Source organism: Pleurodeles waltl, chromosome 4_1 (genome assembly GCF_031143425.1).
Source record: "Pleurodeles waltl isolate 20211129_DDA chromosome 4_1, aPleWal1.hap1.20221129, whole genome shotgun sequence".
NCBI classification, from domain to species: domain Eukaryota; kingdom Metazoa; phylum Chordata; class Amphibia; order Caudata; family Salamandridae; genus Pleurodeles; species Pleurodeles waltl.
In genome coordinates, this window is record NC_090442.1 from 56,367,072 (window position 1) to 56,393,641 (window position 26,570).

Below are 26,570 nucleotides of genomic sequence, written 5' to 3' on the forward strand. Positions count from 1 at the left end.
GCAAGTATCAGAGCCACCGAACCTGAGGTGAGTTACACGAGGAGAAAGGGCGACATGGGGACAGGGGCTAGGGGCTCAGGGAACAGCTACCACAATGCAACCTCGGGTGTGGGGATGCCACTCATTGCGGGTACTGCCCTGGGATTTCCTTTTAGAAAGAATCGCTGGTTAAAGTGTAGTGCACAAAAAACCCAACTCCTCGATTACACTATTAGATAACATCCTTTAACTGCCCCACCCACCCTGTGTGAGTCTCACCCACTTCCCGCCTGCTCCCTCTAGTCTGAGAGTTGTATCTCCACAAAAAACACACAGTGGGGCTCAATGAGCTGCTCATGTCTGACATGGACACCTAAGCAGTGCTGGATTCACAACCTGAAAGCCTGCAAAGGAAAGTGTGCCCGGCAGAAGATAAGCTGCCTGGCAACTCAGAACCTTCTTCTAAGAGAAGTAAGACATGTCACAATGGAGTCTAAGCCTACCTGTCTTATGCCAGGACCTTAGAGCTGCAGGCAGGAGCACAAAGGTAAAAACATATATTGAGTCCCAACACGCTCACTGCGGTGGTTGGTCTCTGTGGCGCAATCGGTTAGCGCGTTCGGCTGTTAACCGAAAGGTTGGTGGTTCAAGCCCACCCAGCGACGTATGCTTTTGCCTACATCAAGTCCTGAATTAAAACACAGCTGTCTGGCTTTGCTCTTAGAGCTCTCGCTTTGCCTGCGTGACATGCTCTATCTCAACATTTCCATCTTCTCTCATCTCTTCACCTCTAGTCATTTCCACCAATAGGACTGGAAACGGGCCACCAAGCCTTCTACTTTAACCACAGGGGTACTGAGGGCCAATAAAAGGCACAGAAGCATTTCTTGATCCGGGGCTGAGAACTGCATGCACAGGGACCTCGTGGCGCAACGGTAGCGCATCTGACTCCAGATCAGAAGGTTGCGTGTTCAAATCACGTCGGGGTCACTCTTTGACATTTTTTTCCCCAAGTCTATATCTCTGACTTCTAAAGCAAAGCCAAAAGAAGGGCGCTTTGCATTGGCCGGGAATCGAACCCGTGCCTCCCGCGTGGCAGGCGAGAATTCTACCACTGAACCACCAATGCTTCACTTACATAGGCTGAGCAGAGAGCCCTGCCGTAGACAGTAGTGATGAGGCCCATGCATTCGCATGGGACACCTATGAACAAAGTTTGCATGGCAAGCCTTGGACTGCCAAACGTTCACATGCTGATGGCAGGAATCAGATGCAGGAGACTGAAACTATGAATGTTTCTGCTTTTGCTAAGGACAGTGGCTTGGGGCCAGTGTTGTGCTTGACAGAGCACGACATCAGCCTGCTCTCTGGCTGCTCCCGGGAGAAGTGGCTGACAGAAAGCACCCTCCAGACCACCAGCAATCTTGTGTTTCACAACATGCCACTGTCACTGGACTTTCCTTCTGGGAAAGCCTAGTCACTGACCTGGCCAGATTCCCTGTCCTCCCCAAAATCCTGGGGAGAAACGGGCAGAGTTCTGCGCCCTGCGCCCTCTTTCGCGTCCCTAACGCGCTCCCAACGCGCCCTACAGCCCTGGTCGGGCACAGCCCTGGTCGGGCTCATACCACTGGGGCCTCTGCCGAGGAAGAGCCCCGGAAGCCTAGGGCCAGGCCTATTGCACAGGCATCTTAGACCAGGCCATTCCGGGATTGCTGTGTTTCACGTCCTGCCCTTCAACACTCCTGGGAGGGCTTTCCCTGAGAACCCTCATGTCTCTGCCCTCCCAGGAGGCTGTGGTTCTATGCAAAATAGGGGGTGCACCACGGGCCGTCCCCTTTCCTCTCTCTCGCCAATATCTTTCACCAAAGCTGAGCCCTGCAGGTAAATGTATCTATCTGGCTGAGGGGCCAGGGAGGGCCTTTGCCTGCAGTCTTACAAGCCAGAGTGCAGAGAAGGCAGCAGCTCTGGGACCGGGACTCTGCTCAAAGACATATCTAACATGCCACAGTGGAGCTGAGATGGGCAAGACACGTGTCTCACAGGCTGGCAGCACACCAAGACAGTGGCAGGAAACCATGCTAACAAGGAAAGAGAAAAGTCACGTGTCTCGTGGCCTTCCCACCATTAGACAGTAGTCTGCGCAAGAAAACATCCAACAGTGACAGGACAACCAAGCAAATGACAAACGCCGTGCTGAATAAAGTCATCTTACATGACATTTCGTACAAAGGCCCAGATCATGGGGATGATCGCGCAGCAGAAGCAGCAAGTATCAGGGCCACCGAACCTGGGGTGAGTTACACGAGGAGAAAGGGCGACATGGGGACAGGGGCTATGGGCTCAGGGAACAGCTACCACAATGCAACCTCGGGTGTGGGGATGCCACTCATTGCGGGTACTGCCCTGGGATTTCCTTTTAGAAAGAATCGCTGGTTAAAGTGTAGTGCACAAAAAACCCAACTCCTCGATTACACTATTAGATAACATCCTTTAACTGCCCCACCCACCCTGTGTGAGTCTCACCCACTTCCCGCCTGCTCCCTCTAGTCTGAGAGTTGTATCTCCACAAAAAACACACAGTGGGGCTCAATGAGCTGCTCATGTCTGACATGGACACCTAAGCAGTGCTGGATTCACAACCTGAAAGCCTGCAAAGGAAAGTGTGCCCGGCAGAAGATAAGCTGCCTGGCAACTCAGAACCTTCTTCTAAGAGAAGTAAGACATGTCACAATGGAGTCTAAGCCTACCTGTCTTATGCCAGGACCTTAGAGCTGCAGGCAGGAGCACAAAGGTAAAAACATATATTGAGTCCCAACACGCTCACTGCGGTGGTTGGTCTCTGTGGCGCAATCGGTTAGCGCGTTCGGCTGTTAACCGAAAGGTTGGTGGTTCAAGCCCACCCAGGGACGTATGCTTTTGCCTACATCAAGTCCTGAATTAAAACACAGCTGTCTGGCTTTGCTCTTAGAGCTCTCGCTTTGCCTGCGTGACATGCTCTATCTCAACATTTCTATCTTCTCTCATCTCTTCACCTCTAGTCATTTCCACCAATAGGACTGGAAACGGGCCACCAAGCCTTCTACTTTAACCACAGGGGTACTGAGGGCCAATAAAAGGCACAGAAGCATTTCTTGATCCGGGGCTGAGAACTGCATGCACAGGGACCTCGTGGCGCAACGGTAGCGCGTCTGACTCCAGATCAGAAGGTTGCGTGTTCAAATCACGTCGGGGTCACTCTTTGACATTTTTTTCCCCAAGTCTATATCTCTGACTTCTAAAGCAAAGCCAAAAGAAGGGCGCTTTGCATCGGCCGGGAATCGAACCCGGGCCTCCCGCATGGCAGGTGAGAATTCTACCACTGAACCACCAATGCTTCACTTACATAGGCTGAGCAGAGAGCCCTGCCGTAGACAGTAGTGATGAGGCCCATGCATTCGCATGGGACACCTATGAACAAAGTTTGCATGGCAAGCCTTGGACTGCCAAACGTTCACATGCTGATGGCAGGAATCAGATGCAGGAGACTGAAACTATGAATGTTTCTGCTTTTGCTAAGGACAGTGGTTTGGGGCCAGTGTTGTGCTTGACAGAGCACGACATCAGCCTGCTCTCTGGCTGCTCCCGGGAGAAGTGGCTGACAGAAAGCACCCTCCAGACCACCAGCAATCTTGTGTTTCACAACATGCCACTGTCACTGGACTTTCCTTCTGGGAAAGCCTAGTCACTGACCTGGCCAGATTCCCTGTCCTCCCCAAAATCCTGGGGAGAAACGGGCAGAGTTCTGCGCCCTGCGCCCTCTTTCGCGTCCCTAACGCGCTCCCAACGCGCCCTACAGCCCTGGTCGGGCACAGCCCTGGTCGGGCTCATACCACTGGGGCCTCTGCCGAGGAAGAGCCCCGGAAGCCTAGGGCCAGGCCTATTGCACAGGCATCTTAGACCAGGCCATTCCGGGATTGCTGTGTTTCACGTCCTGCCCTTCAACACTCCTGGGAGGGCTTTCCCTGAGAACCCTCATGTCTCTGCCCTCCCAGGAGGCTGTGGTTCTATGCAAAATAGGGGGTGCACCACGGGCCGTCCCCTTTCCTCTCTCTCGCCAATATCTTTCACCAAAGCTGAGCCCTGCAGGTAAATGTATCTATCTGGCTGAGGGGCCAGGGAGGGCCTTTGCCTGCAGTCTTACAAGCCAGAGTGCAGAGAAGGCAGCAGCTCTGGGACCGGGACTCTGCTCAAAGACATATCTAACATGCCACAGTGGAGCTGAGATGGGCAAGACACGTGTCTTACAGGCAGGCAGCACAACAAGACAGTGGCAGGAAACTATGCTAACAAGGAAAGAGAAAAGTCACGTGTCTCGTGGCCTTCCCACCATTAGACAGTAGTCTGCGCAAGAAAACATCCAACAGTGACAGGACAACCAAGCAAATGACAAACGCCGTGCTGAATAAAGTCATCTTACATGACATTTCGTACAAAGGCCCAGATCATGGGGATGATCGCGCAGCAGAAGCAGCAAGTATCAGAGCCACCGACCCTGGGGTGAGTTATACGAGGAGAAAGGGCGACATGGGGACAGGGGCTATGGGCTCAGGGAACAGCTACCACAATGCAACCTCGGGTGTGGGGATGCCACTCATTGCGGGTACTGCCCTGGGATTTCCTTTTAGAAAGAATCGCTGGTTAAAGTGTAGTGCACAAAAAACTCAACTCCTCGATTACACTATAAGATAACATCCTTTAACTGCCCCACCCACCCTGTGTGAGTCTCACCCACTTCCCGCCTGCTCCCTCTAGTCTGAGAGTTGTATCTCCACAAAAAACACACAGTGGGGCTCAATGAGCTGCTCATGTCTGACATGGACACCTAAGCAGTGCTGGATTCACAACCTGAAAGCCTGCAAAGGAAAGTGTGCCCGGCAGAAGATAAGCTGCCTGGCAACTCAGAACCTTCTTCTAAGAGAAGTAAGACATGTCACAATGGAGTCTAAGCCTACCTGTCTTATGCCAGGACCTTAGAGCTGCAGGCAGGAGCACAAAGGTAAAAACATATATTGAGTCCCAAAAGCTCACTGCGGTGGTTGGTCTCTGTGGCGCAATCGGTTAGCGCGTTCGGCTGTTAACCGAAAGGTTGGTGGTTCAAGCCCACCCAGGGACGTATGCTTTTGCCTACATCAAGTCCTGAATTAAAACACAGCTGTCTGGCTTTGCTCTTAGAGCTCTCGCTTTGCCTGCGTGACATGCTCTATCTCAACATTTCTATCTTCTCTCATCTCTTCACCTCTAGTCATTTCCACCAATAGGACTGGAAACGGGCCACCAAGCCTTCTACTTTAACCACAGGCGTACTGAGGGCCAATAAAAGGCACAGAAGCATTTCTTGATCCGGGGCTGAAAACTACATGCACAGGGACCTCGTGGCGCAACGGTAGCGCGTCTGACTCCAGATCAGAAGGTTGCGTGTTCAAATCACGTCGGGGTCACTCTTTGACATTTTTTTGCCCACCAAGTCTATATCTCTGACTTCTAAAGCAAAGCCAAAAGAAGGGCGCTTTGCATTGGCCGGGAATCGAACCCGGGCCTCCCGCGTGGCAGGCGAGAATTCTACCACTGAACCACCAATGCTTCACTTACATAGGCTGAGCAGAGAGCCCTGCCGTAGACAGTAGTGATGAGGCCCATGCATTCGCATGGGACACCTATGAACAAAGTTTGCATGGCAAGCCTTGGACTGCCAAACGTTCACATGCTGATGGCAGGAATCAGATGCAGGAGACTGAAACTATGAATGTTTCTGCTTTTGCTAAGGACAGTGGTTTGGGGCCAGTGTTGTGCTTGACAGAGCACGACATCAGCCTGCTCTCTGGCTGCTCCCGGGAGAAGTGGCTGACAGAAAGCACCCTCCAGACCACCAGCAATCTTGTGTTTCACAACATGCCACTGTCACTGGACTTTCCTTCTGGGAAAGCCTAGTCACTGACCTGGCCAGATTCCCTATCCTCCCCAAAATCCTGGGGAGAAACGGGCAGAGTTCTGCGCCCTGCGCCCTCTTTCGCGTCCCTAACGCGCTCCCAACGCGCCCTACAGCCCTGGTCGGGCACAGCCCTGGTCGGGCTCATACCACTGGGGCCTCTGCCGAGGAAGAGCCCCGGAAGCCTAGGGCCAGGCCTATTGCACAGGCATCTTAGACCAGGCCATTCCGGGATTGCTGTGTTTCACGTCCTGCCCTTCAACACTCCTGGGAGGGCTTTCCCTGAGAACCCTCATGTCTCTGCCCTCCCAGGAGGCTGTAGTTCTATGCAAAATAGGGGGTGCACCACGGGCCGTTCCCTTTCCTCTCTCTCGCCAATATCTTTCACCAAAGCTGAGCCCTGCAGGTAAATGTATCTATCTGGCTGAGGGGCCAGGGAGGGCCTTTGCCTGCAGTCTTACAAGCCAGAGTGCAGAGAAGGCAGCAGCTCTGGGACCGGGACTCTGCTCAAAGACATATCTAACATGCCACAGTGGAGCTGAGATGGGCAAGACACGTGTCTCACAGGCAGGCAGCACAACAAGACAGTGGCAGGAAACTATGCTAACAAGGAAAGAGAAAAGTCACGTGTCTCGTGGCCTTCCCACCATTAGACAGTAGTCTGCGCAAGAAAACATCCAACAGTGACAGGACAACCAAGCAAATGACAAACGCTGTGCTGAATAAAGTCATCTTACATGACATTTCGTACAAAGGCCCAGATCATGGGGATGATCGCGCAGAAGCAGCAAGTATCAGAGCCACCGAACCTGAGGTGAGTTACACGAGGAGAAAGGGCGACATGGGGACAGGGGCTAGGGGCTCAGGGAACAGCTACCACAATGCAACCTCGGGTGTGGGGATGCCACTCATTGCGGGTACTGCCCTGGGATTTCCTTTTAGAAAGAATCGCTGGTTAAAGTGTAGTGCACAAAAAACCCAACTCCTCGATTACACTATTAGATAACATCCTTTAACTGCCCCACCCACCCTGTGTGAGTCTCACCCACTTCCCGCCTGCTCCCTCTAGTCTGAGAGTTGTATCTCCACAAAAAACACACAGTGGGGCTCAATGAGCTGCTCATGTCTGACATGGACACCTAAGCAGTGCTGGATTCACAACCTGAAAGCCTGCAAAGGAAAGTGTGCCCGGCAGAAGATAAGCTGCCTGGCAACTCAGAACCTTCTTCTAAGAGAAGTAAGACATGTCACAATGGAGTCTAAGCCTACCTGTCTTATGCCAGGACCTTAGAGCTGCAGGCAGGAGCACAAAGGTAAAAACATATATTGAGTCCCAACACGCTCACTGCGGTGGTTGGTCTCTGTGGCGCAATCGGTTAGCGCGTTCGGCTGTTAACCGAAAGGTTGGTGGTTCAAGCCCACCCAGGTACGTATGCTTTTGCCTACATCAAGTCCTGAATTAAAACACAGCTGTCTGGCTTTGCTCTTAGAGCTCTCGCTTTGCCTGCGTGACATGCTCTATCTCAACATTTCCATCTTCTCTCATCTCTTCACCTCTAGTCATTTCCACCAATAGGACTGGAAACGGGCCACCAAGCCTTCTACTTTAACCACAGGGGTACTGAGGGCCAATAAAAGGCACAGAAGCATTTCTTGATCCGGGGCTGAGAACTGCATGCACAGGGACCTCGTGGCGCAACGGTAGCGCGTCTGACTCCAGATCAGAAGGTTGCGTGTTCAAATCACGTCGGGGTCACTCTTTGACATTTTTTTCCCCAAGTCTATATCTCTGACTTCTAAAGCAAAGCCAAAAGAAGGGCGCTTTGCATTGGCCGGGAATCGAACCCGGGCCTCCCGCGTGGCAGGCGAGAATTCTACCACTGAACCACCAATGCTTCACTTACATAGGCTGAGCAGAGAGCCCTGCCGTAGACAGTAGTGATGAGGCCCATGCATTCGCATGGGACACCTATGAACAAAGTTTGCATGGCAAGCCTTGGACTGCCAAACGTTCACATGCTGATGGCAGGAATCAGATGCAGGAGACTGAAACTATGAATGTTTCTGCTTTTGCTAAGGACAGTGGTTTGGGGCCAGTGTTGTGCTTGACAGAGCACGACATCAGCCTGCTCTCTGGCTGCTCCCGGGAGAAGTGGCTGACAGAAAGCACCCTCCAGACCACCAGCAATCTTGTGTTTCACAACATGCCACTGTCACTGGACTTTCCTTCTGGGAAAGCCTAGTCACTGACCTGGCCAGATTCCCTGTCCTCCCCAAAATCCTGGGGAGAAACGGGCAGAGTTCTGCGCCCTGCGCCCTCTTTCGCGTCCCTAACGCGCTCCCAACGCGCCCTACAGCCCTGGTCGGGCACAGCCCTGGTCGGGCTCATACCACTGGGGCCTCTGCCGAGGAAGAGCCCCGGAAGCCTAGGGCCAGGCCTATTGCACAGGCATCTTAGACCAGGCCATTCCGGGATTGCTGTGTTTCACGTCCTGCCCTTCAACACTCCTGGGAGGGCTTTCCCTGAGAACCCTCATGTCTCTGCCCTCCCAGGAGGCTGTGGTTCTATGCAAAATAGGGGGTGCACCACGGGCCGTCCCCTTTCCTCTCTCTCGCCAATATCTTTCACCAAAGCTGAGCCCTGCAGGTAAATGTATCTATCTGGCTGAGGGGCCAGGGAGGGCCTTTGCCTGCAGTCTTACAAGCCAGAGTGCAGAGAAGGCAGCAGCTCTGGGACCGGGACTCTGCTCAAAGACATATCTAACATGCCACAGTGGAGCTGAGATGGGCAAGACACGTGTCTCACAGGCTGGCAGCACACCAAGACAGTGGCAGGAAACCATGCTAACAAGGAAAGAGAAAAGTCACGTGTCTCGTGGCCTTCCCACCATTAGACAGTAGTCTGCGCAAGAAAACATCCAACAGTGACAGGACAACCAAGCAAATGACAAACGCCGTGCTGAATAAAGTCATCTTACATGACATTTCGTACAAAGGCCCAGATCATGGGGATGATCGCGCAGCAGAAGCAGCAAGTATCAGAGCCACCGAACCTGGGGTGAGTTACACGAGGAGAAAGGGCGACATGGGGACAGGGGCTATGGGCTCAGGGAACAGCTACCACAATGCAACCTCGGGTGTGGGGATGCCACTCATTGCGGGTACTGCCCTGGGATTTCCTTTTAGAAAGAATCGCTGGTTAAAGTGTAGTGCACAAAAAACCCAACTCCTCGATTACACTATTAGATAACATCCTTTAACTGCCCCACCCACCCTGTGTGAGTCTCACCCACTTCCCGCCTGCTCCCTCTAGTCTGAGAGTTGTATCTCCACAAAAAACACACAGTGGGGCTCAATGAGCTGCTCATGTCTGACATGGACACCTAAGCAGTGCTGGATTCACAACCTGAAAGCCTGCAAAGGAAAGTGTGCCCGGCAGAAGATAAGCTGCCTGGCAACTCAGAACCTTCTTCTAAGAGAAGTAAGACATGTCACAATGGAGTCTAAGCCTACCTGTCTTATGCCAGGACCTTAGAGCTGCAGGCAGGAGCACAAAGGTAAAAACATATATTGAGTCCCAACACGCTCACTGCGGTGGTTGGTATCTGTGGCGCAATCGGTTAGCGAGTTCGGCTGTTAACCGAAAGGTTGGTGGTTCAAGCCCACCCAGGGACGTATGCTTTTGCCTACATCAAGTCCTGAATTAAAACACAGCTGTCTGGCTTTGCTCTTAGAGCTCTCGCTTTGCCTGCGTGACATGCTCTATCTCAACATTTCTATCTTCTCTCATCTCTTCACCTCTAGTCATTTCCACCAATAGGACTGGAAACGGGCCACCAAGCCTTCTACTTTAACCACAGGCGTACTGAGGGCCAATAAAAGGCACAGAAGCATTTCTTGATCCGGGGCTGAGAAATGCATGCACAGGGACCTCGTGGCGCAACGGTAGCGCGTCTGACTCCAGATCAGAAGGTTGCGTGTTCAAATCACGTCGGGGTCACTCTTTGACATTTTTTTCCCCACCAAGTCTATATCTCTGACTTCTAAAGCAAAGCCAAAAGAAGGGCGCTTTGCATTGGCCGGGAATCGAACCCGGGCCTCCCGCGTGGCAGGCGAGAATTCTACCACTGAACCACCAATGCTTCACTTACATAGGCTGAGCAGAGAGCCCTGCCGTAGACAGTAGTGATGAGGCCCATGCATTCGCATGGGACACCTATGAACAAAGTTTGCATGGCAAGCCTTGGACTGCCAAACGTTCACATGCTGATGGCAGGAATCAGATGCAGGAGACTGAAACTATGAATGTTTCTGCTTTTGCTAAGGACAGTGGTTTGGGGCCAGTGTTGTGCTTGACAGAGCATGACATCAGCCTGCTCTCTGGCTGCTCCCGGGAGAAGTGGCTGACAGAAAGCACCCTCCAGACCACCAGCAATCTTGTGTTTCACAACATGCCACTGTCACTGGACTTTCCTTCTGGGAAAGCCTAGTCACTGACCTGGCCAGATTCACTGTCCTCCCCAAAATCCTGGGGAGAAACGGGCAGAGTTCTGCGCCCTGCGCCCTCTTTCGCGTCCCTAACGCGCTCCCAACGCGCCCTACAGCCCTGGTCGGGCTCATACCACTGGGGCCTCTGCCGAGGAAGAGCCCCGGAAGCCTAGGGCCAGGCCTATTGCACAGGCATCTTAGACCAGGCCATTCCGGGATTGCTGTGTTTCACGTCCTGCCCTTCAACACTCCTGGGAGGGCTTTCCCTGAGAACCCTCATGTCTCTGCCCTCCCAGGAGGCTGTGGTTCTATGCAAAATAGGGGGTGCACCACGGGCCGTCCCCTTTCCTCTCTCTCGCCAATATCTTTCACCAAAGCTGAGCCCTGCAGGTAAATGTATCTATCTGGCTGAGGGGCCAGGGAGGGCCTTTGCCTGCAGTCTTACAAGCCAGAGTGCAGAGAAGGCAGCAGCTCTGGGACCGGGACTCTGCTCAAAGACATATCTAACATGCCACAGTGGAGCTGAGATGGGCAAGACACGTGTCTCACAGGCAGGCAGCACAACAAGACAGTGGCAGGAAACTATGCTAACAAGGAAAGAGAAAAGTCACGTGTCTCGTGGCCTTCCCACCATTAGACAGTAGTCTGCGCAAGAAAACATCCAACAGTGACAGGACAACCAAGCAAATGACAAACGCTGTGCTGAATAAAGTCATCTTACATGACATTTCGTACAAAGGCCCAGATCATGGGGATGATCGCGCAGAAGCAGCAAGTATCAGAGCCACCGAACCTGAGGTGAGTTACACGAGGAGAAAGGGCGACATGGGGACAGGGGCTAGGGGCTCAGGGAACAGCTACCACAATGCAACCTCGGGTGTGGGGATGCCACTCATTGCGGGTACTGCCCTGGGATTTCCTTTTAGAAAGAATCGCTGGTTAAAGTGTAGTGCACAAAAAACCCAACTCCTCGATTACACTATTAGATAACATCCTTTAACTGCCCCACCCTCCCTGTGTGAGTCTCACCCACTTCCCGCCTGCTCCCTCTAGTCTGAGAGTTGTATCTCCACAAAAAACACACAGTGGGGCTCAATGAGCTGCTCATGTCTGACATGGACACCTAAGCAGTGCTGGATTCACAACCTGAAAGCCTGCAAAGGAAAGTGTGCCCGGCAGAAGATAAGCTGCCTGGCAACTCAGAACCTTCTTCTAAGAGAAGTAAGACATGTCACAATGGAGTCTAAGCCTACCTGTCTTATGCCAGGACCTTAGAGCTGCAGGCAGGAGCACAAAGGTAAAAACATATATTGAGTCCCAACACGCTCACTGCGGTGGTTGGTCTCTGTGGCGCAATCGGTTAGCGCGTTCGGCTGTTAACCGAAAGGTTGGTGGTTCAAGCCCACCCAGGGACGTATGCTTTTGCCTACATCAAGTCCTGAATTAAAACACAGCTGTCTGGCTTTGCTCTTAGAGCTCTCGCTTTGCCTGCGTGACATGCTCTATCTCAACATTTCCATCTTCTCTCATCTCTTCACCTCTAGTCATTTCCACCAATAGGACTGGAAACGGGCCACCAAGCCTTCTACTTTAACCACAGGCGTACTGAGGGCCAATAAAAGGCACAGAAGCATTTCTTGATCCGGGGCTGAGAACTGCATGCACAGGGACCTCGTGGCGCAACGGTAGCGCGTCTGACTCCAGATCAGAAGGTTGCGTGTTCAAATCACGTCGGGGTCACTCTTTGACATTTTTTTCCCCACCAAGTCTATATCTCTGACTTCTAAAGCAAAGCCAAAAGAAGGGCGCTTTGCATTGGCTGGGAATCGAACCCGGGCCTCCCGCGTGGCAGGCGAGAATTCTACCACTGAACCACCAATGCTTCACTTACATAGGCTGAGCAGAGAGCCCTGCCGTAGACAGTAGTGATAAGGCCCATGCATTCGCATGGGACACCTATGAACAAAGTTTGCATGGCAAGCCTTGGACTGCCATACGTTCACATGCTGATGGCAGGAATCAGATGCAGGAGACTGAAACTATGAATGTTTCTGCTTTTGCTAAGGACAGTGGTTTGGGGCCAGTGTTGTGCTTGACAGAGCACGACATCAGCCTGCTCTCTGGCTGCTCCCGGGAGAAGTGGCTGACAGAAAGCACCCTCCAGACCACCAGCAATCTTGTGTTTCACAACATGCCACTGTCACTGGACTTTCCTTCTGGGAAAGCCTAGTCACTGACCTGGCCAGATTCCCTGTCCTCCCCAAAATCCTGGGGAGAAACGGGCAGAGTTCTGCGCCCTGCGCCCTCTTTCGCGTCCCTAACGCGCTCCCAACGCGCCCTACAGCCCTGGTCGGGCACAGCCCTGGTCGGGCTCATACCACTGGGGCCTCTGCCGAGGAAGAGCCCCGGAAGCCTAGGGCCAGGCCTATTGCACAGGCATCTTAGACCAGGCCATTCCGGGATTGCTGTGTTTCACGTCCTGCCCTTCAACACTCCTGGGAGGGCTTTCCCTGAGAACCCTCATGTCTCTGCCCTCCCAGGAGGCTGTGGTTCTATGCAAAATAGGGGGTGCACCACGGGCCGTCCCCTTTCCTCTCTCTCGCCAATATCTTTCACCAAAGCTGAGCCCTGCAGGTAAATGTATCTATCTGGCTGAGGGGCCAGGGAGGGCCTTTGCCTGCAGTCTTACAAGCCAGAGTGCAGAGAAGGCAGCAGCTCTGGGACCGGGACTCTGCTCAAAGACATATCTAACATGCCACAGTGGAGCTGAGATGGGCAAGACACGTGTCTCACAGGCTGGCAGCACACCAAGACAGTGGCAGGAAACTATGCTAACAAGGAAAGAGAAAAGTCACGTGTCTCGTGGCCTTCCCACCATTAGACAGTAGTCTGCGCAAGAAAACATCCAACAGTGACAGGACAACCAAGCAAATGACAAACGCCGTGCTGAATAAAGTCATCTTACATGACATTTCGTACAAAGGCCCAGATCATGGGGATGATCGCGCAGCAGAAGCAGCAAGTATCAGAGCCACCGAACCTGGGGTGAGTTACACGAGGAGAAAGGGCGACATGGGGACAGGGGCTATGGGCTCAGGGAACAGCTACCACAATGCAACCTCGGGTGTGGGGATGCCACTCATTGCGGGTACTGCCCTGGGATTTCCTTTTAGAAAGAATCGCTGGTTAAAGTGTAGTGCACAAAAAACCCAACTCCTCGATTACACTATTAGATAACATCCTTTAACTGCCCCACCCACCCTGTGTGAGTCTCACCCACTTCCCGCCTGCTCCCTCTAGTCTGAGAGTTGTATCTCCACAAAAAACACACAGTGGGGCTCAATGAGCTGCTCATGTCTGACATGGACACCTAAGCAGTGCTGGATTCACAACCTGAAAGCCTGCAAAGGAAAGTGTGCCCGGCAGAAGATAAGCTGCCTGGCAACTCAGAACCTTCTTCTAAGAGAAGTAAGACATGTCACAATGGAGTCTAAGCCTACCTGTCTTATGCCAGGACCTTAGAGCTGCAGGCAGGAGCACAAAGGTAAAAACATATATTGAGTCCCAAAAGCTCACTGCGGTGGTTGGTCTCTGTGGCGCAATCGGTTAGCGCGTTCGGCTGTTAACCGAAAGGTTGGTGGTTCAAGCCCACCCAGGGACGTATGCTTTTGCCTACATCAAGTCCTGAATTAAAACACAGCTGTCTGGCTTTGCTCTTAGAGCTCTCGCTTTGCCTGCGTGACATGCTCTATCTCAACATTTCTATCTTCTCTCATCTCTTCACCTCTAGTCATTTCCACCAATAGGACTGGAAACGGGCCACCAAGCCTTCTACTTTAACCACAGGCGTACTGAGGGCCAATAAAAGGCACAGAAGCATTTCTTGATCCGGGGCTGAGAACTGCATGCACAGGGACCTCGTGGCGCAACGGTAGCGCGTCTGACTCCAGATCAGAAGGTTGCGTGTTCAAATCACGTCGGGGTCACTCTTTGACATTTTTTTGCCCACCAAGTCTATATCTCTGACTTCTAAAGCAAAGCCAAAAGAAGGGCGCTTTGCATTGGCCGGGAATCGAACCCGGGCCTCCCGCGTGGCAGGCGAGAATTCTACCACTGAACCACCAATGCTTCACTTACATAGGCTGAGCAGAGAGCCCTGCCGTAGACAGTAGTGATGAGGCCCATGCATTCGCATGGGACACCTATGAACAAAGTTTGCATGGCAAGCCTTGGACTGCCAAACGTTCACATGCTGATGGCAGGAATCAGATGCAGGAGACTGAAACTATGAATGTTTCTGCTTTTGCTAAGGACAGTGGTTTGGGGCCAGTGTTGTGCTTGACAGAGCACGACATCAGCCTGCTCTCTGGCTGCTCCCGGGAGAAGTGGCTGACAGAAAGCACCCTCCAGACCACCAGCAATCTTGTGTTTCACAACATGCCACTGTCACTGGACTTTCCTTCTGGGAAAGCCTAGTCACTGACCTGGCCAGATTCCCTGTCCTCCCCAAAATCCTGGGGAGAAACGGGCAGAGTTCTGCGCCCTGCGCCCTCTTTCGCATCCCTAACGCGCTCCCAACGCGCCCTACAGCCCTGGTCGGGCACAGCCCTGGTCGGGCTCATACCACTGGGGCCTCTGCCGAGGAAGAGCCCCGGAAGCCTAGGGCCAGGCCTATTGCACAGGCATCTTAGACCAGGCCATTCCGGGATTGCTGTGTTTCACGTCCTGCCCTTCAACACTCCTGGGAGGGCTTTCCCTGAGAACCCTCATGTCTCTGCCCTCCCAGGAGGCTGTGGTTCTATGCAAAATAGGGGGTGCACCACGGGCCGTCCCCTTTCCTCTCTCTCGCCAATATCTTTCACCAAAGCTGAGCCCTGCAGGTAAATGTATCTATCTGGCTGAGGGGCCAGGGAGGGCCTTTGCCTGCAGTCTTACAAGCCAGAGTGCAGAGAAGGCAGCAGCTCTGGGACCGGGACTCTGCTCAAAGACATATCTAACATGCCACAGTGGAGCTGAGATGGGCAAGACACGTGTCTCACAGGCAGGCAGCACAACAAGACAGTGGCAGGAAACTATGCTAACAAGGAAAGAGAAAAGTCACGTGTCTCGTGGCCTTCCCACCATTAGACAGTAGTCTGCGCAAGAAAACATCCAACAGTGACAGGACAACCAAGCAAATGACAAACGCTGTGCTGAATAAAGTCATCTTACATGACATTTCGTACAAAGGCCCAGATCATGGGGATGATCGCGCAGAAGCAGCAAGTATCAGAGCCACCGAACCTGAGGTGAGTTACACGAGGAGAAAGGGCGACATGGGGACAGGGGCTAGGGGCTCAGGGAACAGCTACCACAATGCAACCTCGGGTGTGGGGATGCCACTCATTGCGGGTACTGCCCTGGGATTTCCTTTTAGAAAGAATCGCTGGTTAAAGTGTAGTGCACAAAAAACCCAACTCCTCGATTACACTATTAGATAACATCCTTTAACTGCCCCACCCACCCTGTGTGAGTCTCACCCACTTCCCGCCTGCTCCCTCTAGTCTGAGAGTTGTATCTCCACAAAAAACACACAGTGGGGCTCAATGAGCTGCTCATGTCTGACATGGACACCTAAGCAGTGCTGGATTCACAACCTGAAAGCCTGCAAAGGAAAGTGTGCCCGGCAGAAGATAAGCTGCCTGGCAACTCAGAACCTTCTTCTAAGAGAAGTAAGACATGTCACAATGGAGTCTAAGCCTACCTGTCTTATGCCAGGACCTTAGAGCTGCAGGCAGGAGCACAAAGGTAAAAACATATATTGAGTCCCAACACGCTCACTGCGGTGGTTGGTCTCAGTGGCGCAATCGGTTAGCGCGTTCGGCTGTTAACCGAAAGGTTGGTGGTTCAAGCCCACCCAGGGACGTATGCTTTTGCCTACATCAAGTCCTGAATTAAAACACAGCTGTCTGGCTTTGCTCTTAGAGCTCTCGCTTTGCCTGCGTGACATGCTCTATCTCAACATTTCCATCTTCTCTCATCTCTTCACCTCTAGTCATTTCCACCAATAGGACTGGAAACGGGCCACCAAGCCTTCTACTTTAACCACAGGCGTACTGAGGGCCAATAAAAGGCACAGAAGCATTTCTTGATCCGGGGCTGAGAACTGCATGCACAGGGACCTCGTGGCGCAACGGTAGCGCGTCTGACTCCAGATCAGAAGGTTGCGTGTTCAAATCACGTCGGGGTCACTCTTTGACATTTTTTTCCCCACCAAGTCTATATCTCTGACTTCTAAAGCAAAGCCAAAAGAAGGGCGCTTTGCATTGGCTGGGAATCGAACCCGGGCCTCCCGCGTGGCAGGCGAGAATTCTACCACTGAACCACCAATGCTTCACTTACATAGGCTGAGCAGAGAGCCCTGCCGTAGACAGTAGTGATAAGGCCCATGCATTCGCATGGGACACCTATGAACAAAGTTTGCATGGCAAGCCTTGGACTGCCAAACGTTCACATGCTGATGGCAGGAATCAGATGCAGGAGACTGAAACTATGAATGTTTCTGCTTTTGCTAAGGACAGTGGTTTGGGGCCAGTGTTGTGCTTGACAGAGCACGACATCAGCCTGCTCTCTGGCTGCTCCCGGGAGAAGTGGCTGACAGAAAGCACCCTCCAGACCACCAGCAATCTTGTGTTTCACAACATGCCACTGTCACTGGACTTTCCTTCTGGGAAAGCCTAGTCACTGACCTGGCCAGATTCCCTGTCCTCCCCAAAATCCTGGGGAGAAACGGGCAGAGTTCTGCGCCCTGCGCCCTCTTTCGCGTCCCTAACGCGCTCCCAACGCGCCCTACAGCCCTGGTCGGGCACAGCCCTGGTCGGGCTCATACCACTGGGGCCTCTGCCGAGGAAGAGCCCCGGAAGCCTAGGGCCAGGCCTATTGCACAGGCATCTTAGACCAGGCCATTCCGGGATTGCTGTGTTTCACGTCCTGCCCTTCAACACTCCTGGGAGGGCTTTCCCTGAGAACCCTCATGTCTCTGCCCTCCCAGGAGGCTGTGGTTCTATGCAAAATAGGGGGTGCACCACGGGCCGTCCCCTTTCCTCTCTCTCGCCAATATCTTTCACCAAAGCTGAGCCCTGCAGGTAAATGTATCTATCTGGCTGAGGGGCCAGGGAGGGCCTTTGCCTGCAGTCTTACAAGCCAGAGTGCAGAGAAGGCAGCAGCTCTGGGACCGGGACTCTGCTCAAAGACATATCTAACATGCCACAGTGGAGCTGAGATGGGCAAGACACGTGTCTCACAGGCAGGCAGCACAACAAGACAGTGGCAGGAAACTATGCTAACAAGGAAAGAGAAAAGTCACGTGTCTCGTGGCCTTCCCACCATTAGACAGTAGTCTGCGCAAGAAAACATCCAACAGTGACAGGACAACCAAGCAAATGACAAACGCTGTGCTGAATAAAGTCATCTTACATGACATTTCGTACAAAGGCCCAGATCATGGGGATGATCGCGCAGAAGCAGCAAGTATCAGAGCCACCGAACCTGAGGTGAGTTACACGAGGAGAAAGGGCGACATGGGGACAGGGGCTAGGGGCTCAGGGAACAGCTACCACAATGCAACCTCGGGTGTGGGGATGCCACTCATTGCAGGTACTGCCCTGGGATTTCCTTTTAGAAAGAATCGCTGGTTAAAGTGTAGTGCACAAAAAACCCAACTCCTCGATTACACTATTAGATAACATCCTTTAACTGCCCCACCCACCCTGTGTGAGTCTCACCCACTTCCCGCCTGCTCCCTCTAGTCTGAGAGTTGTATCTCCACAAAAAACACACAGTGGGGCTCAATGAGCTGCTCATGTCTGACATGGACACCTAAGCAGTGCTGGATTCACAACCTGAAAGCCTGCAAAGGAAAGTGTGCCCGGCAGAAGATAAGCTGCCTGGCAACTCAGAACCTTCTTCTAAGAGAAGTAAGACATGTCACAATGGAGTCTAAGCCTACCTGTCTTATGCCAGGACCTTAGAGCTGCAGGCAGGAGCACAAAGGTAAAAACATATATTGAGTCCCTACACGCTCACTGCTGTGGTTGGTCTCAGTGGCGCAATCGGTTAGCGCGTTCGGCTGTTAACCGAAAGGTTGGTGGTTCAAGCCCACCCAGGGACGTATGCTTTTGCCTACATCAAGTCCTGAATTAAAACACAGCTGTCTGGCTTTGCTCTTAGAGCTCTCGCTTTGCCTGCGTGACATGCTCTATCTCAACATTTCCATCTTCTCTTATCTCTTCACCTCTAGTCATTTCCACCAATAGGACTGGAAACGGGCCACCAAGCCTTCTACTTTAACCACAGGCGTACTGAGGGCCAATAAAAGGCACAGAAGCATTTCTTGATCCGGGGCTGAGAACTGCATGCACAGGGACCTCGTGGCGCAACGGTAGCGCGTCTGACTCCAGATCAGAAGGTTGCGTGTTCAAATCACGTCGGGGTCACTGTTTGACATTTTTTTCCCCACCAAGTCTATATCTCTGACTTCTAAAGCAAAGCCAAAAGAAGGGCGCTTTGCATTGGCTGGGAATCGAACCCGGGCCTCCCGCGTGGCAGGCGAGAATTCTACCACTGAACCACCAATGCTTCACTTACATAGGCTGAGCAGAGAGCCCTGCCGTAGACAGTAGTGATAAGGCCCATGCATTCGCATGGGACACCTATGAACAAAGTTTGCATGGCAAGCCTTGGACTGCCAAACGTTCACATGCTGATGGCAGGAATCAGATGCAGGAGACTGAAACTATGAATGTTTCTGCTTTTGCTAAGGACAGTGGTTTGGGGCCAGTGTTGTGCTTGACAGAGCACGACATCAGCCTGCTCTCTGGCTGCTCCCGGGAGAAGTGGCTGACAGAAAGCACCCTCCAGACCACCAGCAATCTTGTGTTTCACAACATGCCACTGTCACTGGACTTTCCTTCTGGGAAAGCCTAGTCACTGACCTGGCCAGATTCCCTGTCCTCCCCAAAATCCTGGGGAGAAACGGGCAGAGTTCTGCGCCCTGCGCCCTCTTTCGCGTCCCTAACGCGCTCCCAACGCGCCCTACAGCCCTGGTCGGGCACAGCCCTGGTCGGGCTCATACCACTGGGGCCTCTGCCGAGGAAGAGCCCCGGAAGCCTAGGGCCAGGCCTATTGCACAGGCATCTTAGACCAGGCCATTCCGGGATTGCTGTGTTTCACGTCCTGCCCTTCAACACTCCTGGGAGGGCTTTCCCTGAGAACCCTCATGTCTCTGCCCTCCCAGGAGGCTGTGGTTCTATGCAAAATAGGGGGTGCACCACGGGCCGTCCCCTTTCCTCTCTCTCGCCAATATCTTTCACCAAAGCTGAGCCCTGCAGGTAAATGTATCTATCTGGCTGAGGGGCCAGGGAGGGCCTTTGCCTGCAGTCTTACAAGCCAGAGTGCAGAGAAGGCAGCAGCTCTGGGACCGGGACTCTGCTCAAAGACATATCTAACATGCCACAGTGGAGCTGAGATGGGCAAGACACGTGTCTCACAGGCTGGCAGCACACCAAGACAGTGGCAGGAAACTATGCTAACAAGGAAAGAGAAAAGTCACGTGTCTCGTGGCCTTCCCACCATTAGACAGTAGTCTGCGCAAGAAAACATCCAACAGTGACAGGACAACCAAGCAAATGACAAACGCCGTGCTGAATAAAGTCATCTTACATGACATTTCGTACAAAGGCCCAGATCATGGGGATGATCGCGCAGCAGAAGCAGCAAGTATCAGAGCCACCGAACCTGGGGTGAGTTACACGAGGAGAAAGGGCGACATGGGGACAGGGGCTATGGGCTCAGGGAACAGCTACCACAATGCAACCTCGGGTGTGGGGATGCCACTCATTGCGGGTACTGCCCTGGGATTTCCTTTTAGAAAGAATCGCTGGTTAAAGTGTAGTGCACAAAAAACCCAACTCCTCGATTACACTATTAGATAACATCCTTTAACTGCCCCACCCACCCTGTGTGAGTCTCACCCACTTCCCGCCTGCTCCCTCTAGTCTGAGAGTTGTATCTCCACAAAAAACACACAGTGGGGCTCAATGAGCTGCTCATGTCTGACATGGACACCTAAGCAGTGCTGGATTCACAACCTGAAAGCCTGCAAAGGAAAGTGTGCCCGGCAGAAGATAAGCTGCCTGGCAACTCAGAACCTTCTTCTAAGAGAAGTAAGACATGTCACAATGGAGTCTAAGCCTACCTGTCTTATGCCAGGACCTTAGAGCTGCAGGCAGGAGCACAAAGGTAAAAACATATATTGAGTCCCAAAAGCTCACTGCGGTGGTTGGTCTCTGTGGCGCAATCGGTTAGCGCGTTCGGCTGTTAACCGAAAGGTTGGTGGTTCAAGCCCACCCAGGGACGTATGCTTTTGCCTACATCAAGTCCTGAATTAAAACACAGCTGTCTGGCTTTGCTCTTAGAGCTCTCGCTTTGCCTGCGTGACATGCTCTATCTCAACATTTCTATCTTCTCTCATCTCTTCACCTCTAGTCATTTCCACCAATAGGACTGGAAACGGGCCACCAAGCCTTCTACTTTAACCACAGGCGTACTGAGGGCCAATAAAAGGCACAGAAGCATTTCTTGATCCGGGGCTGAGAACTGCATGCACAGGGACCTCGTGGCGCAACGGTAGCGCGTCTGACTCCAGATCAGAAAGTTGCGTGTTCAAATCACGTCGGGGTCACTCTTTGACATTTTTTTGCCCACCAAGTCTATATCTCTGACTTCTAAAGCAAAGCCAAAAGAAGGGCGCTTTGCAATGGCCGGGAATCGAACCCGGGCCTCCCGCGTGGCAGGCGAGAATTCTACCACTGAACCACCAATGCTTCACTTACATAGGCTGAGCAGAGAGCCCTGCCGTAGACAGTAGTGATGAGGCCCATGCATTCGCATGGGACACCTATGAACAAAGTTTGCATGGCAAGCCTTGGACTGCCAAACGTTCACATGCTGATGGCAGGAATCAGATGCAGGAGACTGAAACTATGAATGTTTCTGCTTTTGCTAAGGACAGTGGTTTGGGGCCAGTGTTGTGCTTGACAGAGCACGACATCAGCCTGCTCTCTGGCTGCTCCCGGGAGAAGTGGCTGACAGAAAGCACCCTCCAGACCACCAGCAATCTTGTGTTTCACAACATGCCACTGTCACTGGACTTTCCTTCTGGGAAAGCCTAGTCACTGACCTGGCCAGATTCCCTGTCCTCCCCAAAATCCTGGGGAGAAACGGGCAGAGTTCTGCGCCCTGCGCCCTCTTTCGCATCCCTAACGCGCTCCCAACGCGCCCTACAGCCCTGGTCGGGCACAGCCCTGGTCGGGCTCATACCACTGGGGCCTCTGCCGAGGAAGAGCCCCGGAAGCCTAGGGCCAGGCCTATTGCACAGGCATCTTAGACCAGGCCATTCCGGGATTGCTGTGTTTCACGTCCTGCCCTTCAACACTCCTGGGAGGGCTTTCCCTGAGAACCCTCATGTCTCTGCCCTCCCAGGAGGCTGTGGTTCTATGCAAAATAGGGGGTGCACCACGGGCCGTCCCCTTTCCTCTCTCTCGCCAATATCTTTCACCAAAGCTGAGCCCTGCAGGTAAATGTATCTATCTGGCTGAGGGGCCAGGGAGGGCCTTTGCCTGCAGTCTTACAAGCCAGAGTGCAGAGAAGGCAGCAGCTCTGGGACCGGGACTCTGCTCAAAGACATATCTAACATGCCACAGTGGAGCTGAGATGGGCAAGACACGTGTCTCACAGGCTGGCAGCACACCAAGACAGTGGCAGGAAACTATGCTAACAAGGAAAGAGAAAAGTCACGTGTCTCGTGGCCTTCCCACCATTAGACAGTAGTCTGCGCAAGAAAACATCCAACAGTGACAGGACAACCAAGCAAATGACAAACGCTGTGCTGAATAAAGTCATCTTACATGACATTTCGTACAAAGGCCCAGATCATGGGGATGATCGCGCAGCAGAAGCAGCAAGTATCAGAGCCACCGAACCTGGGGTGAGTTACACGAGGAGAAAGGGTGACATGGGGACAGGGGCTATGGGCTCAGGGAACAGCTACCACAATGCAACCTCGGGTGTGGGGATGCCACTCATTGCGGGTACTGCTCTGGGATTTCCTTTTAGAAAGAATCGCTGGTTAAAGTGTAGTGCACAAAAAACCCAACTCCTCGATTACACTATTAGATAACATCCTTTAACTGCCCCACCCACCCTGTGTGAGTCTCACCCACTTCCCGCCTGCTCCCTCTAGTCTGAGAGTTGTATCTCCACAAAAAACACACAGTGGGGCTCAATGAGCTGCTCATGTCTGACATGGACACCTAAGCAGTGCTGGATTCACAACCTGAAAGCCTGCAAAGGAAAGTGTGCCCGGCAGAAGATAAGCTGCCTGGCAACTCAGAACCTTCTTCTAAGAGAAGTAAGACATGTCACAATGGAGTCTAAGCCTACCTGTCTTATGCCAGGACCTTAGAGCTGCAGGCAGGAGCACAAAGGTAAAAACATATATTGAGTCCCAACACGCTCACTGCGGTGGTTGGTCTCTGTGGCGCAATCGGTTAGCGCGTTCGGCTGTTAACCGAAAGGTTGGTGGTTCAAGCCCACCCAGGGACGTATGCTTTTGCCTACATCAAGTCCTGAATTAAAACACAGCTGTCTGGCTTTGCTCTTAGAGCTCTCGCTTTGCCTGCGTGACATGCTCTATCTCAACATTTCCATCTTCTCTCATCTCTTCACCTCTAGTCATTTCCACCAATAGGACTGGAAACGGGCCACCAAGCCTTCTACTTTAACCACAGGCGTACTGAGGGCCAATAAAAGGCACAGAAGCATTTCTTGATCCGGGGCTGAGAACTGCATGCACAGGGACCTCGTGGCGCAACGGTAGCGCGTCTGACTCCAGATCAGAAAGTTGCGTGTTCAAATCACGTCGGGGTCACTCTTTGACATTTTTTTGCCCTAAAGCAAAGCCAAAAGAAGGGCGCTTTGCATTGGCCGGGAATCGAACCCGGGCCTCCCGCGTGGCAGGCGAGAATTCTACCACTGAACCACCAATGCTTCACTTACATAGGCTGAGCAGAGAGCCCTGCCGTAGACAGTAGTGATGAGGCCCATGCATTCGCATGGGACACCTATGAACAAAGTTTGCATGGCAAGCCTTGGACTGCCAAACGTTCACATGCTGATGGCAGGAATCAGATGCAGGAGACTGAAACTATGAATGTTTCTGCTTTTGCTAAGGACAGTGGTTTGGGGCCAGTGTTGTGCTTGACAGAGCATGACATCAGCCTGCTCTCTGGCTGCTCCCGGGAGAAGTGGCTGACAGAAAGCACCCTCCAGACCACCAGCAATCTTGTGTTTCACAACATGCCACTGTCACTGGACTTTCCTTCTGGGAAAGCCTAGTCACTGACCTGGCCAGATTCCCTGTCCTCCCCAAAATCCTGGGGAGAAACGGGCAGAGTTCTGCGCCCTGCGCCCTCTTTCGCGTCCCTAACGCGCTCCCAACGCGCCCTACAGCCCTGGTCGGGCTCATACCACTGGGGCCTCTGCCGAGGAAGAGCCCCGGAAGCCTAGGGCCAGGCCTATTGCACAGGCATCTTAGACCAGGCCATTCCGGGATTGCTGTGTTTCACGTCCTGCCCTTCAACACTCCTGGGAGGGCTTTCCCTGAGAACCCTCATGTCTCTGCCCTCCCAGGAGGCTGTGGTTCTATGCAAAATAGGGGGTGCACCACGGGCCGTCCCCTTTCCTCTCTCTCGCCAATATCTTTCACCAAAGCTGAGCCCTGCAGGTAAATGTATCTATCTGGCTGAGGGGCCAGGGAGGGCCTTTGCCTGCAGTCTTACAAGCCAGAGTGCAGAGAAGGCAGCAGCTCTGGGACCGGGACTCTGCTCAAAGACATATCTAACATGCCACAGTGGAGCTGAGATGGGCAAGACACGTGTCTCACAGGCAGGCAGCACAACAAGACAGTGGCAGGAAACTATGCTAACAAGGAAAGAGAAAAGTCACGTGTCTCGTGGCCTTCCCACCATTAGACAGTAGTCTGCGCAAGAAAACATCCAACAGTGACAGGACAACCAAGCAAATGACAAACGCTGTGCTGAATAAAGTCATCTTACATGACATTTCGTACAAAGGCCCAGATCATGGGGATGATCGCGCAGAAGCAGCAAGTATCAGAGCCACCGAACCTGAGGTGAGTTACACGAGGAGAAAGGGCGACATGGGGACAGGGGCTAGGGGCTCAGGGAACAGCTACCACAATGCAACCTCGGGTGTGGGGATGCCACTCATTGCGGGTACTGCCCTGGGATTTCCTTTTAGAAAGAATCGCTGGTTAAAGTGTAGTGCACAAAAAACCCAACTCCTCGATTACACTATTAGATAACATCCTTTAACTGCCCCACCCACCCTGTGTGAGTCTCACCCACTTCCCGCCTGCTCCCTCTAGTCTGAGAGTTGTATCTCCACAAAAAACACACAGTGGGGCTCAATGAGCTGCTCATGTCTGACATGGACACCTAAGCAGTGCTGGATTCACAACCTGAAAGCCTGCAAAGGAAAGTGTGCCCGGCAGAAGATAAGCTGCCTGGCAACTCAGAACCTTCTTCTAAGAGAAGTAAGACATGTCACAATGGAGTCAAACCTACCTGTCTTATGCCAGGACCTTAGAGCTGCAGGCAGGAGCACAAAGGTAAAAACATATATTGAGTCCCAACACGCTCACTGCGGTGGTTGGTCTCTGTGGCGCAATCGGTTAGCGCGTTCGGCTGTTAACCGAAAGGTTGGTGGTTCAAGCCCACCCAGGGACGTATGCTTTTGCCTACATCAAGTCCTGAATTAAAACACAGCTGTCTGGCTTTGCTCTTAGAGCTCTCGCTTTGCCTGCGTGACATGCTCTATCTCAACATTTCCATCTTCTCTCATCTCTTCACCTCTAGTCATTTCCACCAATAGGACTGGAAACGGGCCACCAAGCCTTCTACTTTAACCACAGGCGTACTGAGGGCCAATAAAAGGCACAGAAGCATTTCTTGATCCGGGGCTGAGAACTGCATGCACAGGGACCTCGTGGCGCAACGGTAGCGCGTCTGACTCCAGATCAGAAGGTTGCGTGTTCAAATCACGTCGGGGTCACTCTTTGACATTTTTTTCCCCACCAAGTCTATATCTCTGACTTCTAAAGCAAAGCCAAAAGAAGGGCGCTTTGCATTGGCTGGGAATCGAACCCGGGCCTCCCGCGTGGCAGGCGAGAATTCTACCACTGAACCACCAATGCTTCACTTACATAGGCTGAGCAGAGAGCCCTGCCGTAGACAGTAGTGATAAGGCCCATGCATTCGCATGGGACACCTATGAACAAAGTTTGCATGGCAAGCCTTGGACTGCCAAACGTTCACATGCTGATGGCAGGAATCAGATGCAGGAGACTGAAACTATGAATGTTTCTGCTTTTGCTAAGGACAGTGGTTTGGGGCCAGTGTTGTGCTTGACAGAGCACGACATCAGCCTGCTCTCTGGCTGCTCCCGGGAGAAGTGGCTGACAGAAAGCACCCTCCAGACCACCAGCAATCTTGTGTTTCACAACATGCCACTGTCACTGGACTTTCCTTCTGGGAAAGCCTAGTCACTGACCTGGCCAGATTCCCTGTCCTCCCCAAAATCCTGGGGAGAAACGGGCAGAGTTCTGCGCCCTGCGCCCTCTTTCGCATCCCTAACGCGCTCCCAACGCGCCCTACAGCCCTGGTCGGGCACAGCCCTGGTCGGGCTCATACCACTGGGGCCTCTGCCGAGGAAGAGCCCCGGAAGCCTAGGGCCAGGCCTATTGCACAGGCATCTTAGACCAGGCCATTCCGGGATTGCTGTGTTTCACGTCCTGCCCTTCAACACTCCTGGGAGGGCTTTCCCTGAGAACCCTCATGTCTCTGCCCTCCCAGGAGGCTGTGGTTCTATGCAAAATAGGGGGTGCACCACGGGCCGTCCCCTTTCCTCTCTCTCGCCAATATCTTTCACCAAAGCTGAGCCCTGCAGGTAAATGTATCTATCTGGCTGAGGGGCCAGGGAGGGCCTTTGCCTGCAGTCTTACAAGCCAGAGTGCAGAGAA

The 26,570-nt window shown here is 52.8% G+C and overlaps 21 non-coding genes across 21 annotated transcripts; 16 read left to right on the forward strand and 5 right to left on the reverse strand.

Annotated features, from left to right (window-relative positions):
• The first annotated feature begins 2,814 nt into the window (after window positions 1-2,814).
• Window positions 2,815-2,888, forward strand: TRNAN-GUU (transfer RNA asparagine (anticodon GUU)). The gene has a single exon. It is a non-coding gene; the product is annotated as a tRNA-Asn (tRNA).
• A 253-nt stretch (window positions 2,889-3,141) lies between these two features.
• TRNAW-CCA (transfer RNA tryptophan (anticodon CCA)) lies at window positions 3,142-3,213 on the forward strand. The gene has a single exon. It is a non-coding gene; the product is annotated as a tRNA-Trp (tRNA).
• A 1,844-nt stretch (window positions 3,214-5,057) lies between these two features.
• TRNAN-GUU (transfer RNA asparagine (anticodon GUU)) lies at window positions 5,058-5,131 on the forward strand. The gene has a single exon. It is a non-coding gene; the product is annotated as a tRNA-Asn (tRNA).
• Window positions 5,132-5,384: 253 nt separating this feature from the next.
• Window positions 5,385-5,456, forward strand: TRNAW-CCA (transfer RNA tryptophan (anticodon CCA)). Its single transcript has one exon. It is a non-coding gene; the product is annotated as a tRNA-Trp (tRNA).
• Window positions 5,457-5,527: 71 nt separating this feature from the next.
• TRNAG-GCC (transfer RNA glycine (anticodon GCC)) lies at window positions 5,528-5,598 on the reverse strand. The gene has a single exon. It is a non-coding gene; the product is annotated as a tRNA-Gly (tRNA).
• Window positions 5,599-7,628: 2,030 nt separating this feature from the next.
• On the forward strand, window positions 7,629-7,700 carry TRNAW-CCA (transfer RNA tryptophan (anticodon CCA)). The gene has a single exon. It is a non-coding gene; the product is annotated as a tRNA-Trp (tRNA).
• Window positions 7,701-7,768: 68 nt separating this feature from the next.
• TRNAG-GCC (transfer RNA glycine (anticodon GCC)) lies at window positions 7,769-7,839 on the reverse strand. The gene has a single exon. It is a non-coding gene; the product is annotated as a tRNA-Gly (tRNA).
• A 2,033-nt stretch (window positions 7,840-9,872) lies between these two features.
• On the forward strand, window positions 9,873-9,944 carry TRNAW-CCA (transfer RNA tryptophan (anticodon CCA)). Its single transcript has one exon. It is a non-coding gene; the product is annotated as a tRNA-Trp (tRNA).
• A 71-nt stretch (window positions 9,945-10,015) lies between these two features.
• TRNAG-GCC (transfer RNA glycine (anticodon GCC)) lies at window positions 10,016-10,086 on the reverse strand. The gene has a single exon. It is a non-coding gene; the product is annotated as a tRNA-Gly (tRNA).
• A 1,687-nt stretch (window positions 10,087-11,773) lies between these two features.
• Window positions 11,774-11,847, forward strand: TRNAN-GUU (transfer RNA asparagine (anticodon GUU)). Its single transcript has one exon. It is a non-coding gene; the product is annotated as a tRNA-Asn (tRNA).
• A 253-nt stretch (window positions 11,848-12,100) lies between these two features.
• On the forward strand, window positions 12,101-12,172 carry TRNAW-CCA (transfer RNA tryptophan (anticodon CCA)). The gene has a single exon. It is a non-coding gene; the product is annotated as a tRNA-Trp (tRNA).
• Window positions 12,173-14,019: 1,847 nt separating this feature from the next.
• Window positions 14,020-14,093, forward strand: TRNAN-GUU (transfer RNA asparagine (anticodon GUU)). The gene has a single exon. It is a non-coding gene; the product is annotated as a tRNA-Asn (tRNA).
• Window positions 14,094-14,346: 253 nt separating this feature from the next.
• Window positions 14,347-14,418, forward strand: TRNAW-CCA (transfer RNA tryptophan (anticodon CCA)). The gene has a single exon. It is a non-coding gene; the product is annotated as a tRNA-Trp (tRNA).
• A 71-nt stretch (window positions 14,419-14,489) lies between these two features.
• TRNAG-GCC (transfer RNA glycine (anticodon GCC)) lies at window positions 14,490-14,560 on the reverse strand. The gene has a single exon. It is a non-coding gene; the product is annotated as a tRNA-Gly (tRNA).
• A 2,030-nt stretch (window positions 14,561-16,590) lies between these two features.
• Window positions 16,591-16,662, forward strand: TRNAW-CCA (transfer RNA tryptophan (anticodon CCA)). The gene has a single exon. It is a non-coding gene; the product is annotated as a tRNA-Trp (tRNA).
• A 2,172-nt stretch (window positions 16,663-18,834) lies between these two features.
• Window positions 18,835-18,906, forward strand: TRNAW-CCA (transfer RNA tryptophan (anticodon CCA)). The gene has a single exon. It is a non-coding gene; the product is annotated as a tRNA-Trp (tRNA).
• A 1,847-nt stretch (window positions 18,907-20,753) lies between these two features.
• Window positions 20,754-20,827, forward strand: TRNAN-GUU (transfer RNA asparagine (anticodon GUU)). Its single transcript has one exon. It is a non-coding gene; the product is annotated as a tRNA-Asn (tRNA).
• A 2,173-nt stretch (window positions 20,828-23,000) lies between these two features.
• Window positions 23,001-23,074, forward strand: TRNAN-GUU (transfer RNA asparagine (anticodon GUU)). Its single transcript has one exon. It is a non-coding gene; the product is annotated as a tRNA-Asn (tRNA).
• A 373-nt stretch (window positions 23,075-23,447) lies between these two features.
• On the reverse strand, window positions 23,448-23,518 carry TRNAG-GCC (transfer RNA glycine (anticodon GCC)). The gene has a single exon. It is a non-coding gene; the product is annotated as a tRNA-Gly (tRNA).
• A 1,686-nt stretch (window positions 23,519-25,204) lies between these two features.
• On the forward strand, window positions 25,205-25,278 carry TRNAN-GUU (transfer RNA asparagine (anticodon GUU)). The gene has a single exon. It is a non-coding gene; the product is annotated as a tRNA-Asn (tRNA).
• Window positions 25,279-25,531: 253 nt separating this feature from the next.
• Window positions 25,532-25,603, forward strand: TRNAW-CCA (transfer RNA tryptophan (anticodon CCA)). Its single transcript has one exon. It is a non-coding gene; the product is annotated as a tRNA-Trp (tRNA).
• The last annotated feature ends 967 nt before the right edge of the window (window positions 25,604-26,570 follow it).